This window comes from Periplaneta americana, chromosome 8 (genome assembly GCF_040183065.1).
Source record: "Periplaneta americana isolate PAMFEO1 chromosome 8, P.americana_PAMFEO1_priV1, whole genome shotgun sequence".
Classification (NCBI taxonomy): Eukaryota; Metazoa; Arthropoda; class Insecta; order Blattodea; family Blattidae; genus Periplaneta; species Periplaneta americana.
In genome coordinates, this window is record NC_091124.1 from 115,643,027 (window position 1) to 115,658,430 (window position 15,404).

The window sequence follows — 15,404 nt, forward strand, 5'->3', positions numbered from 1 at the left end:
TAATATCCTTGAGTGTTCAGCAACAGCCTTCGGTTAAATGTATACACCATATATGTTATTTCATTTTATACATCCTTGAAAATCAGACTAAAATTTGAATTTATGCGTTTGTACTTGTTTCCAACTTTCTACGCAGTGACATTGTTCAGCATCATACCCACAGAGGGCTCGTTTTTCTGATTGCAGTACTTCAATGGACAGATTGTAAGCTTATTGTGGTGAATGATAAGATGATAGATGAGAAGTAATGGTGAAGGGTTAGGGCTCAATTAGGATTGGGAAAGAGTCAGGTCATGGCCCATTAAATTGGTACTATTCCAGCTTCATCTGGAGGGACTTAGAAATCCACGAAAAATCCAAGTCAAGATAAAAGATGCTTCATGAAATCATTTGTGTGCACGAAACTAGCTTATTGTTGGAATCGGACTCTAGTTCCAGTAATATGTTGATAAGAAATGAGTCAATTTATACTCATAACTCGATTGTTGTTGTTATGCACAGTTCATACTTAGTGTTTTAAAATGCGTTGTTGATTTTGATAACACTGAGATAAACTGCTCTTTCCCATCAAACTTTTAAAAATGTAACATTAAATTTATTATGTTAATAAATTAACCACTTTCAGGCATCAGTTCAACATGTTAAACCACTTTCTTATGGCTGTTGCAAATAAGAACAACTGAACTACTGTCGATTTAAGATAAATCAGATCAGTCAGACGTGTATTGTCAAAGATAATCATGCACATTGAAATTTAATAATAGGATACAGAAAAGGTATGAATATGAGAAACCTTCGGTCACAGAAAAAATGTTGGAAAAGATGAAGGAAAGGAGAAATTGGAAAACATCAACACAAAAGAAAGTAGAAGAAACCACAGGAAACTAAACATCGAACTAAGAAGAGAAGATGATATGGTGAAAGATGACTGGATGAAATAGAAATGTAAAGAAATAGAGAATCTAGAGAGAAAAGAAGAGAAAGAGAGAAGTGTCATTTCAAAACGAGTTAAGTCCCACCTCCATTGAAATTTAGTGTGATGCGATTTGGCGCTTATAAACAAGTCTTGTATTGTATTTCGTAACAAAATTGCATCATTTTGTATTATATTGTGATTTTTGTATGTGCTTTCTGATGTGTTGGATAAAATCATGTTATGTTCGCAAAACTGATCAGTTCTAATCATATTAAATTTCCGACCATTTTCCTGGCGTTGGTTGACCTGAACGAAATGCTGCCTTTTTTTTATAAGTTGTCAGTGCCTGTGTGAGATGTAACAAATAACAGTTGCTTACTACTTTTGTGCGAAATGGATAGTTATGCAATAGTTGAAGAAAGATCAAAGGTGAGCAAGAAAAAGCTGCAAACAAAAACAAAAAGGGAGCATGAAATGGAAGCAAGATAAGTACATCAGTTGTGATACTACAACAAATTGAATTAAACATCACATTCTGAGATGATATTATATTCTAAACTACATGCATTTCTTTATAAACAAAATGGGGCAAACTAAACCTTTCTACAACTAATCATTTCCAATTAAAATGTGGTAATGGCAATGCATGGGATATCACGCTGCTGTGCTGCTTTTTCAAAACATTTTTCGTATCCATTTCACCATTGGCTTCAGGTCACCGGTGACTGATGTGTGCAGTTATTGTGCTCATATGGCAAGAGAAATAATAACAAAACCAGCTTCAAGACAGTTTCTAATGGCTGAGCTGCATGCTCACAAACTCAGATCTAAACAGTTTTATAAGCTAATGAAAGAATGCCCTTGTGGTTCAGTCGCATTCTGCTTTGATTTACAGCAGGTCCAATCATTACCAAAATTTGCAATTGGTAAAGCCTATTACTCTCGCCAAATTGCATTTTATTCACTGTTCATCACTGACATTTTCACAAAGTCTCAAACATTCTACATATGGAACAAGACTCAATCTGGAAGAGGAGCAAATGAAGTGGCATCAGGAATAGTGTCATTTCTCGAAGCTTTGAGCAGGATGTTACTTGCATAAGACTTTTCTGTGACGGATGCAGCGGGCACATAGTACACGCCCTTTTTTTCTTGCTCCAAAGCAAGGCAAGGCTTCAGAAGTTGTAATGCAGTTTACAGTGCGGGACCATTAATTTTTATTGGCTGTTAGACTTTTCGGAGTCATAGAGAAAATGTTGTGCAAGAAAGCCGAAATAATTACCCCTAATGATTATAGGGTTGTTTATGGAACAGTGGGTTCCGTTAAAACTCTCGGAAAAAATTGGGCAATTCGAGTGAACGAATTCAAATTTACTTTTGTTTCAATTGGTACTAAAATAGTCAAATACCAAAGAGCTTACAATTTCCATGCAGAGCGCATTAATATGTACTGTTGGTTTGTTGGTTGGTTTCTAGTGGCTGAGTCACTTGGGTGCATTCAATTCATTTGATATTTTGCCTCACTGTATAGGTTTTTCACAAATCTGACTTTCGGGTATAAGCTCCCTATGAAAATGATTTGAATAATTTCAAGGGAAAGATTGTTCCAGGCCTGGGTATCGAACCTGGGACCTTTGGCTGAGCATGCCAACACTCTACCGACTGAGCTATTCAGGAACTCTACGAGACCCTGGCTCAATTATTCCCTTTATTTCCACATATCTCAGAGACCCAGCATTGTGTGACTTAAATTTGTGGTTACCTGTTAACGAACAGTGATGTGTATTGTACAAATTCTGGTTTCAGGTAATAGTTCCCTGTGAAGCTGACTTGAATAATTTCAAGGGAAAAATTGTTCCGAAGCCAGGTATCGAATTGGGACCTTTGGCTGAGCACACCAATGCTCTACCAACTGAGGTGCCTAGATAGTTTACTAGACCTCTGCTCAATTATTATTCAAGTCAGCTTCACAGGGAGCTGTATCCGAAAGCCAGATTTGTATAATACACATCATTGTTTGTTAACAGGAAACCACAAATTTAAGTCACACAGTATGGTGTGCACTCAGTGCTGTGTCTCTGATGTATCAACTCACTTAAGGCGTGTGGAAGTAAAGTGAATAATTGAGCCAGGGTCTGATAGAGTTCCTGGGTACTCAGTCAGTAGAGCATTGGTGCACTCAGCCAAAGGTCCTAGGTTTGATACCTGCCCTTGAATATTTTTTCCCTTGAAATCACTATAGATTTTGTTTGATAATAGATGTTGTTTCATTATATAAAAACAAAGCTTTATGTTTCCTCTGTAATGCTGATGTTTGTTTCTAAAAAAAAAAAATGCTGAGCGACAGTTTTTCACATGCCATAAAAATTTACATAGTCATTTTCAACTGAACTCTGAAATAATTTAAAGTTTCAATTGCAATGAAGTATGTATATTTAAAAAATTCGTTTGGTAGTTAAGCAATGTAACTGATACATCCTACAAATTCTGTCATCTGTTGGATAAAAGAAAAAAAAAATTGTTTAAGAGATAGTTAATATGTTGTCTCGTAATTATGGAAGCTATGTTGTTTGCTACTGAATCTTTTTTCGATGGTTTAAGGAAAAACATTAAATTTTATTCCTAATAAAACTGTAGCTAAGGAAGTTGAACAAATTTCTAACTATATTGAATCTCATTTCTAACATGAGTGTAGTCATGTGAATTTTTTTATCACTGCAGTTGAATTAACCCCTTAGGCTGGTTTGCCCTATGTGTGTACGCAGCTCTCTAGGCTATCTCTGTAACAGTTTACATACACGTGTAGGCACTCTGTACAATTACACAAAACCACCACAGTTCGTAATCTATTGGAAATATTTTCATGCGGTTTTTTGGAGTATATTGCAGAGAGTCTGGTTTTTACTACCATGTGGTTATATTATGTTTAACCATTTCGAAAATAGAAATAAAAGAGTGATGTCATGTGAATTTAATTCTACAATGGAACTTAAATACCGCTTCAGTGCTTACCACTGGGACTTTTAAATACTGGCTTGTGGAGTTAAAATTTTGATGACTTGCTTTCTGTTGAGCTTGTTGCTTTGTTAGAATGATACTGTAAGAGTCGAAATTTTTAAGCTCTATTCTCTCTGTTAACATATGAATGATGAAGATATTTGAGATCCAATTTTACTTTTTCATAGGAGTTATGGAAAAATCTGAAGGTTATTGGACTTGGAAGGGCTAGTGAACAAGCAGACATTCCCATCCCACTTGACCGCTTGAACGAACACTTTGTAAAGGACTCCACCTTAAATGACACAACAAAACAAGACACAGTTTTGTCTGACTCAGCTCCCCCCACTTGAGACAAATTCTATTTTACCGACGTCACTCCTATTGACGTAATGAAAGCCATCCAACGCATCAAGATGAACGCTCAAGAGCCAGACAACATTAGCATATTACTCATACAGAAAATACAAGACATAGTAATACCTACAATTGCACACATATTCAATAGTTCCTTAATCACTTCAACTTTCCCTAAAATATGGAAGCAAGCTTTCGTTCTTCCTCTTTCAAAAGCCAAAGTTCCCACCGACCCGAACGACTATAGACCAATAAGTATCCTGCCAGCCATATCAAAAGTACTGGAAAGAATTGTACACAGACAAATTACTAACTACATGAACAAACACAAACTATTCGACAAGTATCAGTCAGGTTTCAGAGCTGAACACAACACGAACACGGCTCTACTTAAAGTGACCGAAGACATTCGTGAAGCAATCGACTCTAATAAAGTAACAATACTAACACTTTTTGACCTTAGCAAAGCTTTCCACTCTGTAAATTTTGACCTGCTCACCCATAAATTGAGAAATCTGCATTTGTCAGAGACTGCTGTGAGTTGGTTCGAATCCTACTTACGGGAAAGACAACAATGTGTTGTATCCGGGAATCGACGCTCTTCCTGGCTTAACATAACATCAGGTATACCACAGGGGTCGGTACTCGGACCATTGTTGTTCACAATAAATGTCAATGATATTACATCTCTTGTAAGGCATTGTAACTATCACTTGTATGCTGACGACCTTCAATGCTACATCTCTTCCCGCTTAGACTGAGTAAATGACACTATAGATAAATTGAATGAAGACATTGACTCAATTGTGACATGGACAAAGAAATTCCATCTTAATATCAATCCTGGAAAGATACAAGCAATTATATTAGAACACAAATGGCAAACCAACGCTGTAAAGCACCTCAACATTTCCCCCGTTAAAGTAAGTACAGTGCATATCCCTTTCAGTTCTTCGGTAAAAAATCTTGGCATTCACATGGATAATAATCTCAACTGGGACATGCAAATCACAGAAACCTGCAGAAAAGTATATTCTATTATCCATGTGCTAAAAAGGATAAATGTTCATCTTCCCTCTTGCTTAAAAAAGTCCCTTGTGCAGACGCTTGTATTTCCCTATTTTGACTATGCTGACACTTTACTGACTGACCTTCTCAGTGACAACAAAACGAAACTTCAACGTGCTCATAATTTGTGTGTACGTTTTGTAAGCAATGTTCGTAAATATGATCATATTACCCCATCCCTGGAAACAATAGGTTGGCTTAAACTAGATAAGAAAAGAAATTTACATTCACTTCTCCTTCTCTTCAAAATCTTGAACTCTTCTATTCCTTCGTACCTGTCGTCTCGCTTCACTTACCTTTCTTCCCACCACAGTCTGAACACATGCTCTCGCCATGAAACAATACTAACAATACCATCCCATTGCACTTCCTCATACTCATCCTCTTTCACAATAGCCCTACCAAGACTCTGGAATTTGTTACCTGCTAGCATCAGGGACTGTCGAAATAAAATTGAATTCAAACGCAAACTTACTAGGCACTTGGTCAGTAATTGAGACTCATTCAGACATGGTTTCTTGTAAACAGTTCTCTTAATCTATCACAAAATATTTCAATATCCGGTAATTTCATCACTATAGAATTTTGTTATTCTAGATTTAATTTGTAATTCAGTAAATACAAAAATATTCTTTGTTCTTAACTTCTGTGATAAAATGTCTACCTTTCATTAATCAGGTAATCTTGTCGTACTTTAATTTTTATTGTAATTGTAATTGTAAATTTAATATTAATTGTAATTTTATTGTTCATATTAGAGTTGTAATCCCCTGGTAGAGGGGCAGAGAAGGCCTGATGGCCTTATCTCTACCAGGTTAAATAAATAAATACTACTACTAAAATACTGTAGAACGAGAAAGTATTATGATGCTGCAAAAATCTATTTCAAGATTTTCACGAAAAGTACACGTTTTCAGCATTCCTAATATGGAAAAATAGTTTCATGTATTTCCTTCATCAATCATACATGATTTCTTCTAAGCCGTTGATTGAATTTTGTTTATGTTCAGTACCTATGAGTATATAGGCCTACAGTATATTTGGGAATGATAGACATAAAATATAATAGATAGTAAAATATTGATAGGTTTTGACTCTGGAGCAGCAATAGCAGTCACATTTAACTGAAACCCCTGGTCAGTTACCACAATTGAAATAAGAAAGATACTAATACAATTTAATGTGATTAAAGAAACGCATTATTTTTCATTGGATATCTTTTTATGTAGGAGTGCAGGGAAATGAATGTGCAAAAAAGAGAACCAAAATAAACCATAAACTCAACACTTACAATAAACGTGAAATAAAAAGAACCCGTAACAAAAAGGCAGTATGACTGTGTGAAAACAGTTGCAAACAAAGTATCCGGGACAAAACATGAGAAAATGTTCAACAAAATTGGAAATTTAATTGTAACAAACCAAGAAAAGCTGCTGTAACACTTTTCTGATTATAAACTGGCCACAACTATTTACTTTTTAGCACAACATATACAAAAAATTGACATCTTGAACTCCGACCTCTGTACACTTTGTGAGAGTTAAGAACCAATGAACAAAGAAAATGCCATCTGGGGCTTGTTTCATAAAACTTGACAATTGTACATATGTCATTTTGACAAATGACGACTGTACAAATTGTCAAATTTCTATTTCATAAAGCCTTCTGCTTGTGAGGATGTCATGATAATTTGTCAGATTTCTGTTTCATAAAAGTTGTACTGTGACAGGCAAAATTTTGCAATTTGTCAAGACTTTTCTGACATTTAATTTTATGAAACAGAATCAATTCATTTGTTGACAGTTCTACATATTTGTAGGTTTCTCACGAAATTCTGACACCTCATGTTTCGTATGTTATAGGAAGTTGACAATTTATTATTGCAATAGGTGGACAATATTGTAATTGAAGCTATAGAATATTGGTGTGGATTTTAAGAGAAATACTTCATTCTAAGTAAATCATACTCAAATCTAAAAGCAGTAGCAGCAGCAATAGTGATTATGATTATGAGAAACTAAGCAGGCCGGGGGTTTTTAAAAGAAAGGATAAATTTAAATTATATTTTCATTGATTCTGTATTCATGGAAAAATTTCGCTTTAGCAAAACAACAGTCGAATATAAGGGTTAGTTTAAAGTCCCGCACCACCTAAATAACTTTCGAAGCATGTGGTTCAGTAACATGAACTTGGTATGTGGGGATAACCATATACTAAGAACTCAATAATGGTATTACCGAGTTTTTTCTACTTCCAGTTTAACCGGAAGTAACTCCAACTCTCTTATTTTAAATGGAACACCCAATATATTTTATTTTTGAATAGTGTTCATTAAGAGCTTTTCAAAAAGTACCCACACTTGATACTTCTGTACAAATTCAGTGTTGCTAAGTCAAGAAAACAGAAAAGTGTATCGAATATTTAAATAATAAAATACTCCTTCCTTATCGAAAACAAAACAAAGCTAGCTTACCTTCTAAATTCTGTGTTCAAACTGGTAGCCCTCAGCTGCTTGACAATGTGTCAGTCGATCATAGAAACCATTTAAGGAATGAATTAACGAGGCTTTAGGAATATCTTGCACCAATTTCATTATTCGATGCTCCAGATCTTCTAAGTTCTTAGATCTTTCTCGATATACTACTGACTTCAAATGGCCCCACAAAAAGAAGTCGAAAGGCAACAACTCTGGGGATCTAGCTGGCCACTCCATGTGATATCTCCTACCAATCCATCATTGTGAAAAACCTGGTCTAAATGCTCACGAACTTCCTGTCCATAGTGAACTGGAGCTATATTTTGTTGGAAATAGATGTCATCTCTAGTTAGACGATGGTTGGCTGGATGTGGAAACAAGTTTGCGATGGCCGGTACTACTTGATTTTGGAGAAAATCCAAGTATCTATTAGAATTTAGAGTTTCTTTAAAGAAGAAAGAACCAATAATATGGCCACCAATCATACCAACCCAAACATTAAGTTACTGCATGTGGTTCTCCTCCATTCATTATGGATTTACGTCTGACCAGGATCGGCAATTGTGTCTGTTGACGAATCCATTCAGGCAGAATGTGGCTTCATCTGAGAATACAATTTGTCTAAGAAAAGCCGGATTGTTGTTAATGTGCTCCATCGTTAATAAAATTCATAAAACTGCATTCTTTTGTCCTCGTCCTCTGAAAGTTCCTGCAAAAGATGCATTTTATTAGGATGTTGCTTGGCGCTTGTAAGGATTTTCATCTCAGGACTTTGGCTTATATTAGATTCTAACGCCAAATTTGTAGTAGATACTTATGGATTTTCTTGCATACGGAGGAGAATGTCCAATGAAGTATTATAATCAGTTGCACTTTTCGGGTGACCTGATCTTGGTAAGTCCTTTACACTTCCAGTTTCAGTGAATTTCCTTATGTTCATTTTGACTGTTGTATGTGGAAATGGATTGTGATCTGAATGCATACCATTAAGTAAATTCGCCGCCTCTTGATGAGATCGTGTCTGTCTCCATAGCCAAAAATCATTAAAATTTGAATTCTTTCCCTTTCGCTCAACATCATACAGAATTATTTAACACACTAGAATGTCAGATTCAATTCCTCGGTTCGAATCCCGGTCGGGGCAAGTTATCTGGTTGAGGTTTTTTCCGGGGTTTTCCCTCAACCCAATACAAGCAAATGCTGGGTAACTTTTGGTGTTGGACCCCGGACTCATTTCACCGGCATTGTCACCTTCATATCATTCAGACGCTAAATAACTTAGATGTTGATACAGCGTCGTAAAATAACCTAATAAAACAAATAAAATAAATTCAATTCCTCAAATAAGATGTCTGTATCAATAAACATGTTTCCATTGATATAAACAATGGACAATCAAATGACAGTAAACAAAAGAAGCGTTTTACGCATACTCAGTGAATATAAACAAAGGACAGTCAAATCACAGTAAACAAAAGAAGCGTTTTACTTATATTAGTCGTTAGACTACACTTTTCTGTGTGTTGTTTTTTTTTTTTGTTTTTTTTTTTTAGCAACACTGAATTTGTACAGAAGTATCAGATGTGGGTTCTTTTTGAAAAACTCTTAATGAACACTATTCAAAAATAAAAAAATATATTGGGTGTTCCATTTAAAATAAGAGAGTTGGAGTTACTTCCGGTTAAACCGGAAGTAGAAAAAACTCAGTAATATCATTATTGAGTTCTTAGTATAGGCACCGTGCATGGGTCTCAAAATCGTACTGGTGGCGCCGCGCAGTGTCTCAGTTCCTAATTAACTACATTCTCTAGTCATGTGTGATATAGAAATTACATGTGGCTTTCTGCCGATAAAAAGTTGTAATATTAGTAAGAATGGGTTCATTGATTCATAGTGTTCTGCCCAAGGGCAGGTCTTTCACTGCAAACCCAGCAATCTCCAGTCTTTAATTATTTTATAGACTCAGTGGAAAGTTCAATACTGCTAGAGGAGTGTAAAAATGTAACTACAAATTTCCTGAAATATCAGTGAAGTTGTTTGGCATTTAAATCAGATTTCAGACCATTGAATGAGGGTGAACAGTCATATTACGAAAACATCGATATACTTATTTTTGATGTCATGACGTGTGTAATATTTGTGTGTATAATGTCTCTATAAATTACGTATTTTAATGCGATTTAATTCTAAAAGTAGTCTCAATTACACTTCCTGAATAATGGGCGACTGCAAATTCTCTAAAACACAACACATAATGAACAATATCATCAACATACTACCTCTGATTGAGGTTCTGGCTGATATGTGCATCAGGCTGTACATCTCACTTGACGATATGTGTCAGAGGAAGAACAATATTATTTGTATGCATCTGAAGTCTGATTAGTGTAATTTGTAGCTAGTCGGCGATATATGCAATGGAAGGGAAAAGGAACTGGCCACTCTACCCCATGATATTCTGGCCTAGTTGCCTCATAAGTGGTGCCTTGTTGGTATCACTTATGAGGGTCAGACTTCTCTTTGGACAGTTGAATAAACAACAAGATCAACATGCGGAAGCAGTTCAATTGATGGTTTGTGTAAAACGTTATACTGTATATTTTATTCCGGGAAAACCTGACTTCATCACCACCTTCTAATAAAGTCAATAATCCTCAATCAGTTGTTATGAATGTGTCACTCGATCTGCCTTGGTAGCATTTAGATTTGAAGGCCACCATCTGATCCACTTCTGAACAATTAATTGTCACTCTATCTTTTTCAATATTGCAGGCATTGTTTTCTGAATACTTTCTCTGCTAGGCCAAAACCCAAAGTTACAGTAACCATTGTGGATGTCAACAACATTAAAGTGGCGGTAAAAATACATTATAATTATAATTGTACGATTAACTCTGAACATCACCCTCATAGCAGAATACGACAATCCAGTTTTCATTTTAATTGGAAAATATGAGTAGACGATTTTCTTTACTAATCCTACTCTTGGACAGAATTTTTCGAAAGCTTTTGATGTGAAATTCACTAATAAAAATGGCAAAAATAATATGTATGGTCTACATCTTGGGCGTTTCGACTATCTATGGTAGCTATTTTTGGGTTAAATGATAGAATTGGAAATTTTTCTTATGATTCTACGGGTATGATTGTATTTCATTTGGCAGCAATTTTAACAATATATTCGAAACCACAAATGTCACTCCCATTAAGTCTGGTAGTTCTTTTATTTTATTGTAGAATAATTTCGGAAACCTTGCATTTCATTAAACATATCATCTGTTCCTGAACGCTTGTCATAACATTTCTTATGTGACTTCAGTTCGGCATGTAATGGAATGGACACTTGAGTAGACAATTCACACAATTCAATTGTGAAATAAAAAACAAAATCACTAAGAATGGTTTCATTTACTTCTGCCTGTATGGCTACTTCATTTTTCGAAAAAACACTTGTTGAGCATTCGCCTTCCATAAAACTTAAATGTTCATCTTTTCTTCTTCTTTATGCGTCTCTTTCGTACCTTTCCGGAGCTAGTTGAGATGAGGCAGTCTTTTTCTTGTAATCTTTTATAAAAATACTGGGAATGGTATGCTAGTTTTGGGAGTGTTCTGATCTCGTTCCCAATAAAATGAATACCACAAATTCTTGCTGCGGGTGTTCGTTTCCAATGTGAACCATCAGCACTTGAAATCAAGAATTAAATATCGATATGAATACATTTAAAAATAAGTATATTATTTATTGTTGCTAATATTATACATAATATGTATGCAAAGAACTCAGTAATTATGTACTTTTTAAAATTTTAATGATAAATTCCTGTTGTTGTTAACTTAATGGTTATTTATAAACATAATACTATATGCATTCTATTTTTTATGTCAGGCCTAGTATATAATAATACTATGATTACAAGCAGTGTAGCCTTATTTACTTTCGTCTGCATACTGCATGGATCCACAATTAGCGTCATTCCACTTCAGTTTTCTGTTTTGGGAATGAATAAAAACAATATCAGTTGGTGTGTTCCTATAAGCATTACTACACTCAAGAACACAGCAATTTGCATTACCTTTCCGCTGTTTAGGATCATCCATATTTCTAATCATTTATCCTGAGATGTTAAGTATATTCATATGCTACAAGCACAACTCTATCGCTGCTGTCCCACAGTTAGTAACAACAGTCGCCACCAGAGGAGCTTGCACGGTGCCTATAGGTTATCCCCACATACCAAGTTTCATGTCACTGAACCACATGCTTGAAAAGTTGTTTAGGTGGTGCGGGACCAAAATAGGAGCAGATTTACAACACGAAAAAAAAAAAAAGAAAGAAATAAAGCACTTGATTCAAAAGAACAATAAATTATGTGCTCTACACTGGATGCACATGACGTATCGAAATCAGCTGTCCATCGCTGCATTAGAAATGTTAGTGAAGTGTTGGTACACTCATTACTTGGGAAAGAGATTTGCTGGCCAACAACGGATGTGCACCCCATTCCACAGTTCGTGAGAGCAGCCAATTTGCCAAGAGTTGCTGAAATTGTCGATGGATCCTTAATAAAAATGGAAACTCCCTTTGAAAATGAGGCTGCATTTGTTGACAGGAATGGTGACCATTCAATTAATATTATGGTTGTTTGTGGGCCAAATTTAGAAATTTTTTATGCAAGTGCTCACTGGCCAGGTTCTTTGCATGATGCACAGATCTTACGATGTTCCTCATTGGCCCAAGAATGGGATAATGGTCGAAAGTCATTTTCAAAAGCCATAATACTAGGTAATAGTTGAATCTTTCGTACATTACTTTTAACACTTGAATATAAATCATTGATTAAATGGCGATCTTACTCGTGTTAATTATGTGAGCATGTGTGGCTTACAGCTGTTTCGGTGTTGCTTGACACCATCCTCAGAGCCTACTAGATCTTGGCGCTATCTCAACTTCGCTGCCTGTTGTGTGGGTGCGTTTGTGTGATGAAGAGTTGTGTCAAATAGTGTGTGTGTTCTGAAATTTCTGTGTGTTGAGAATTTGATTAGGGTGTGTTTTAGTGTGTCTGTATATTTCATATTGTTCTAGTGTTGAGTTTTTGGTTTTTGGGTTGTATGTGTAGGATTTCCATGTCTGTATTTATGTTATTGTATGTGTGGTTAGCATTAGTTATGGTCAATTCCACTGTGATGGGTGTTACTTTCAGAAAGAGATTCTTCGAAATTTAACTGGAATACAATAATTAATAAAATATTTTTACTTGTTCTTTTATACTCCAATGTGCTTGTCAGACACAACTAATTGTTTTTTTTTCTAACCATTATTTGTCAGGTGATATAAGTGAAATAAACAATGTGACGGGTGTAACATGAAAAAGACATGCATAAATTAATGATACAGTTTAACTGATAACTCTGTAAAGTTCACAGTTTGAATTAATTGTGTTACCTATTTTCAGTGAGAGGAAAGTTCAAGGAATCGAGTGATATAATGGATGTAATTAAAATATTAAGCCTTGCACTTACAATTTAATTAATCTTAGGTGACGGGTGTTACTTAATAATGTGACGGGTGTTACTTGTCTGAAGAAATTTCACATTTGGTTCTTTTTTTTTTTGGTTCAAATCATAGAACATACATTTTCTGTAGTTCACTGCATAGACTTAAGAGTACTGGTAGCCTAATATCAACGGTAGACATATGTTTTCAAAGTGTGCAATTTTTTTTTAATTAACTTTCACTTAGTAAATTACAAATATGATGTTGACAGGTTCACAATTGTACTTCTGACACTCTAGAGTAAATTAATACAAATATTTAATAGAAACAATAAAAAATACAGCCATAAAATCAAAATAGTGTGGCTAGAAAAACAGATTCGCTTTTGATATTAAACTGTTGTTCCTAACATAAATTTACTTTTTAGTATATATGCTCACTTCAACAAATACTAAATATAAATTTATATTTCTCACAATGGAATTTAATAAATTTTACTAAAACTGTAATTACAAAACAAAATGCAACAACTTAAGCAGCATCATACTCAGAGCTGTCTCAATTTTTACTTTTTGGACAGCTTTTCCTAGTGACTGGAATTTCGTACACAGGTGAATCACTGAAAATACTAGTGTTTATTAATGCAGCTTTTCTTGCCCTTTAGTTTCAAACTTTCAGTTTTGTTTTCTTACTGTGAGCAGTAAGTTCTTTTCTTGATAGCTTCTTTGTTCTCCTAAGCTTTTCCCTCTCTATCTCTCTCTCCTTCTGCAAATAGTCTTCATATCTGTGTTGTTTGGGTAAATGGAGATGTCATAAAAATGAGTTTGGAGATAAATGAAAATTAAACTTGGAACTCTTACTGAAAATACTTTTCTATACAAAACACATCAACTGCTAGTATTCTTTTCATTTTTGCACACTCACTTGTATAATTTAACTTGTGTGTTCATCTGGGGAACAAAATTCCATCTGCATAAAAAATTACTTATTTCCCTTTACTCGAACACCACAGAATTTTATCTTTATTTAATTTTCTTCGCCTACGGCATTCAGGTTGCCTCTCAGCTGCTGAGTTCCCCATTCTGCAATTAAATATATATGGTATCCAGCTATCTCAAAACGTTAAAATAAATAATTGCATGGTTAACATGCAGCTTCGTGTATCCTAAAAATGCAGCAGCTTAATCTACATTTATTTTTAGGTTATGCTAGTGGTTAATATCTTCAGTAATTCATTCCTTGTTAAGTAAGCAAGAAATAATGTTACAGAATAGAAAAGTACTATGATTAACTAAAATAGAATATAAGTGGGCCTACATTTACCTTTGTAGCCTATAATTTTTAAGTAAATCAGAACTTTCGACAAACATTCAGCTTAATGTAAATTTGGTGGGAAATCTTTAAGCAGACAAGTTAGCTTTTGGAGGAAACAGGTATTGACGACTGTTGATAACTTAAACTTCAGATTTACCAACATTTGAAACCTATTTAATAATGTGTTGTGGGAACTACCTGCAATAAATCAAAATACAGAATTCCTGTGTTCTCCGTGCTCTAATTTTGTAACACCCGTCACATTAAAACACTTGTTATTTTTAGTTAAAAAGAAATGTAAAACATACTGTACTTTTGGCATCATATTTTGACTTAGCTATCAAAAATTGGTGCCTTCAGGACAAAAACTGAGAGCAAGAGAGTAACTTTAAGCATATTCTGTGACGGGTGTTACATAAAAACACTTATTTTTAAAATAGCAAATTTTTAAACTCACTGAAATTCATTAAAGTGAATTAACACTGATTTTAAAGTCTTCTCTTTCTGTTAATAGAATTACAACAGAGAACAGCCTTGTTTATTAATTTTAAGTTATGGTTTGGCAACAAACTGCCAAAGTAAATTTGACAGATCAAAAGTACACACTAAAAATATTCACTTCGGATGTATGTAAAGCAAAGATGAATTAAATAAATCGAACTTTTCTGCTAATTTCTAAAAATATGAACTTTCCTGAAGAAAATGATATAAAGAACATATACTGAACACGAAATTTAATTTTAACTTCAATGTCCAACCTATCGTAGAATTGACCTTATGTG

The 15,404-nt window shown here is 34.7% G+C and overlaps 1 protein-coding gene across 8 annotated transcripts in view; it reads left to right on the plus strand.

The window, feature by feature from the left end:
- Window positions 1–15,404, plus strand: part of LOC138704972 (myotubularin-related protein 10-B) — a 240,583-nt gene that overhangs the window by 100,732 nt on the left and 124,447 nt on the right. The window lies entirely within an intron of this gene.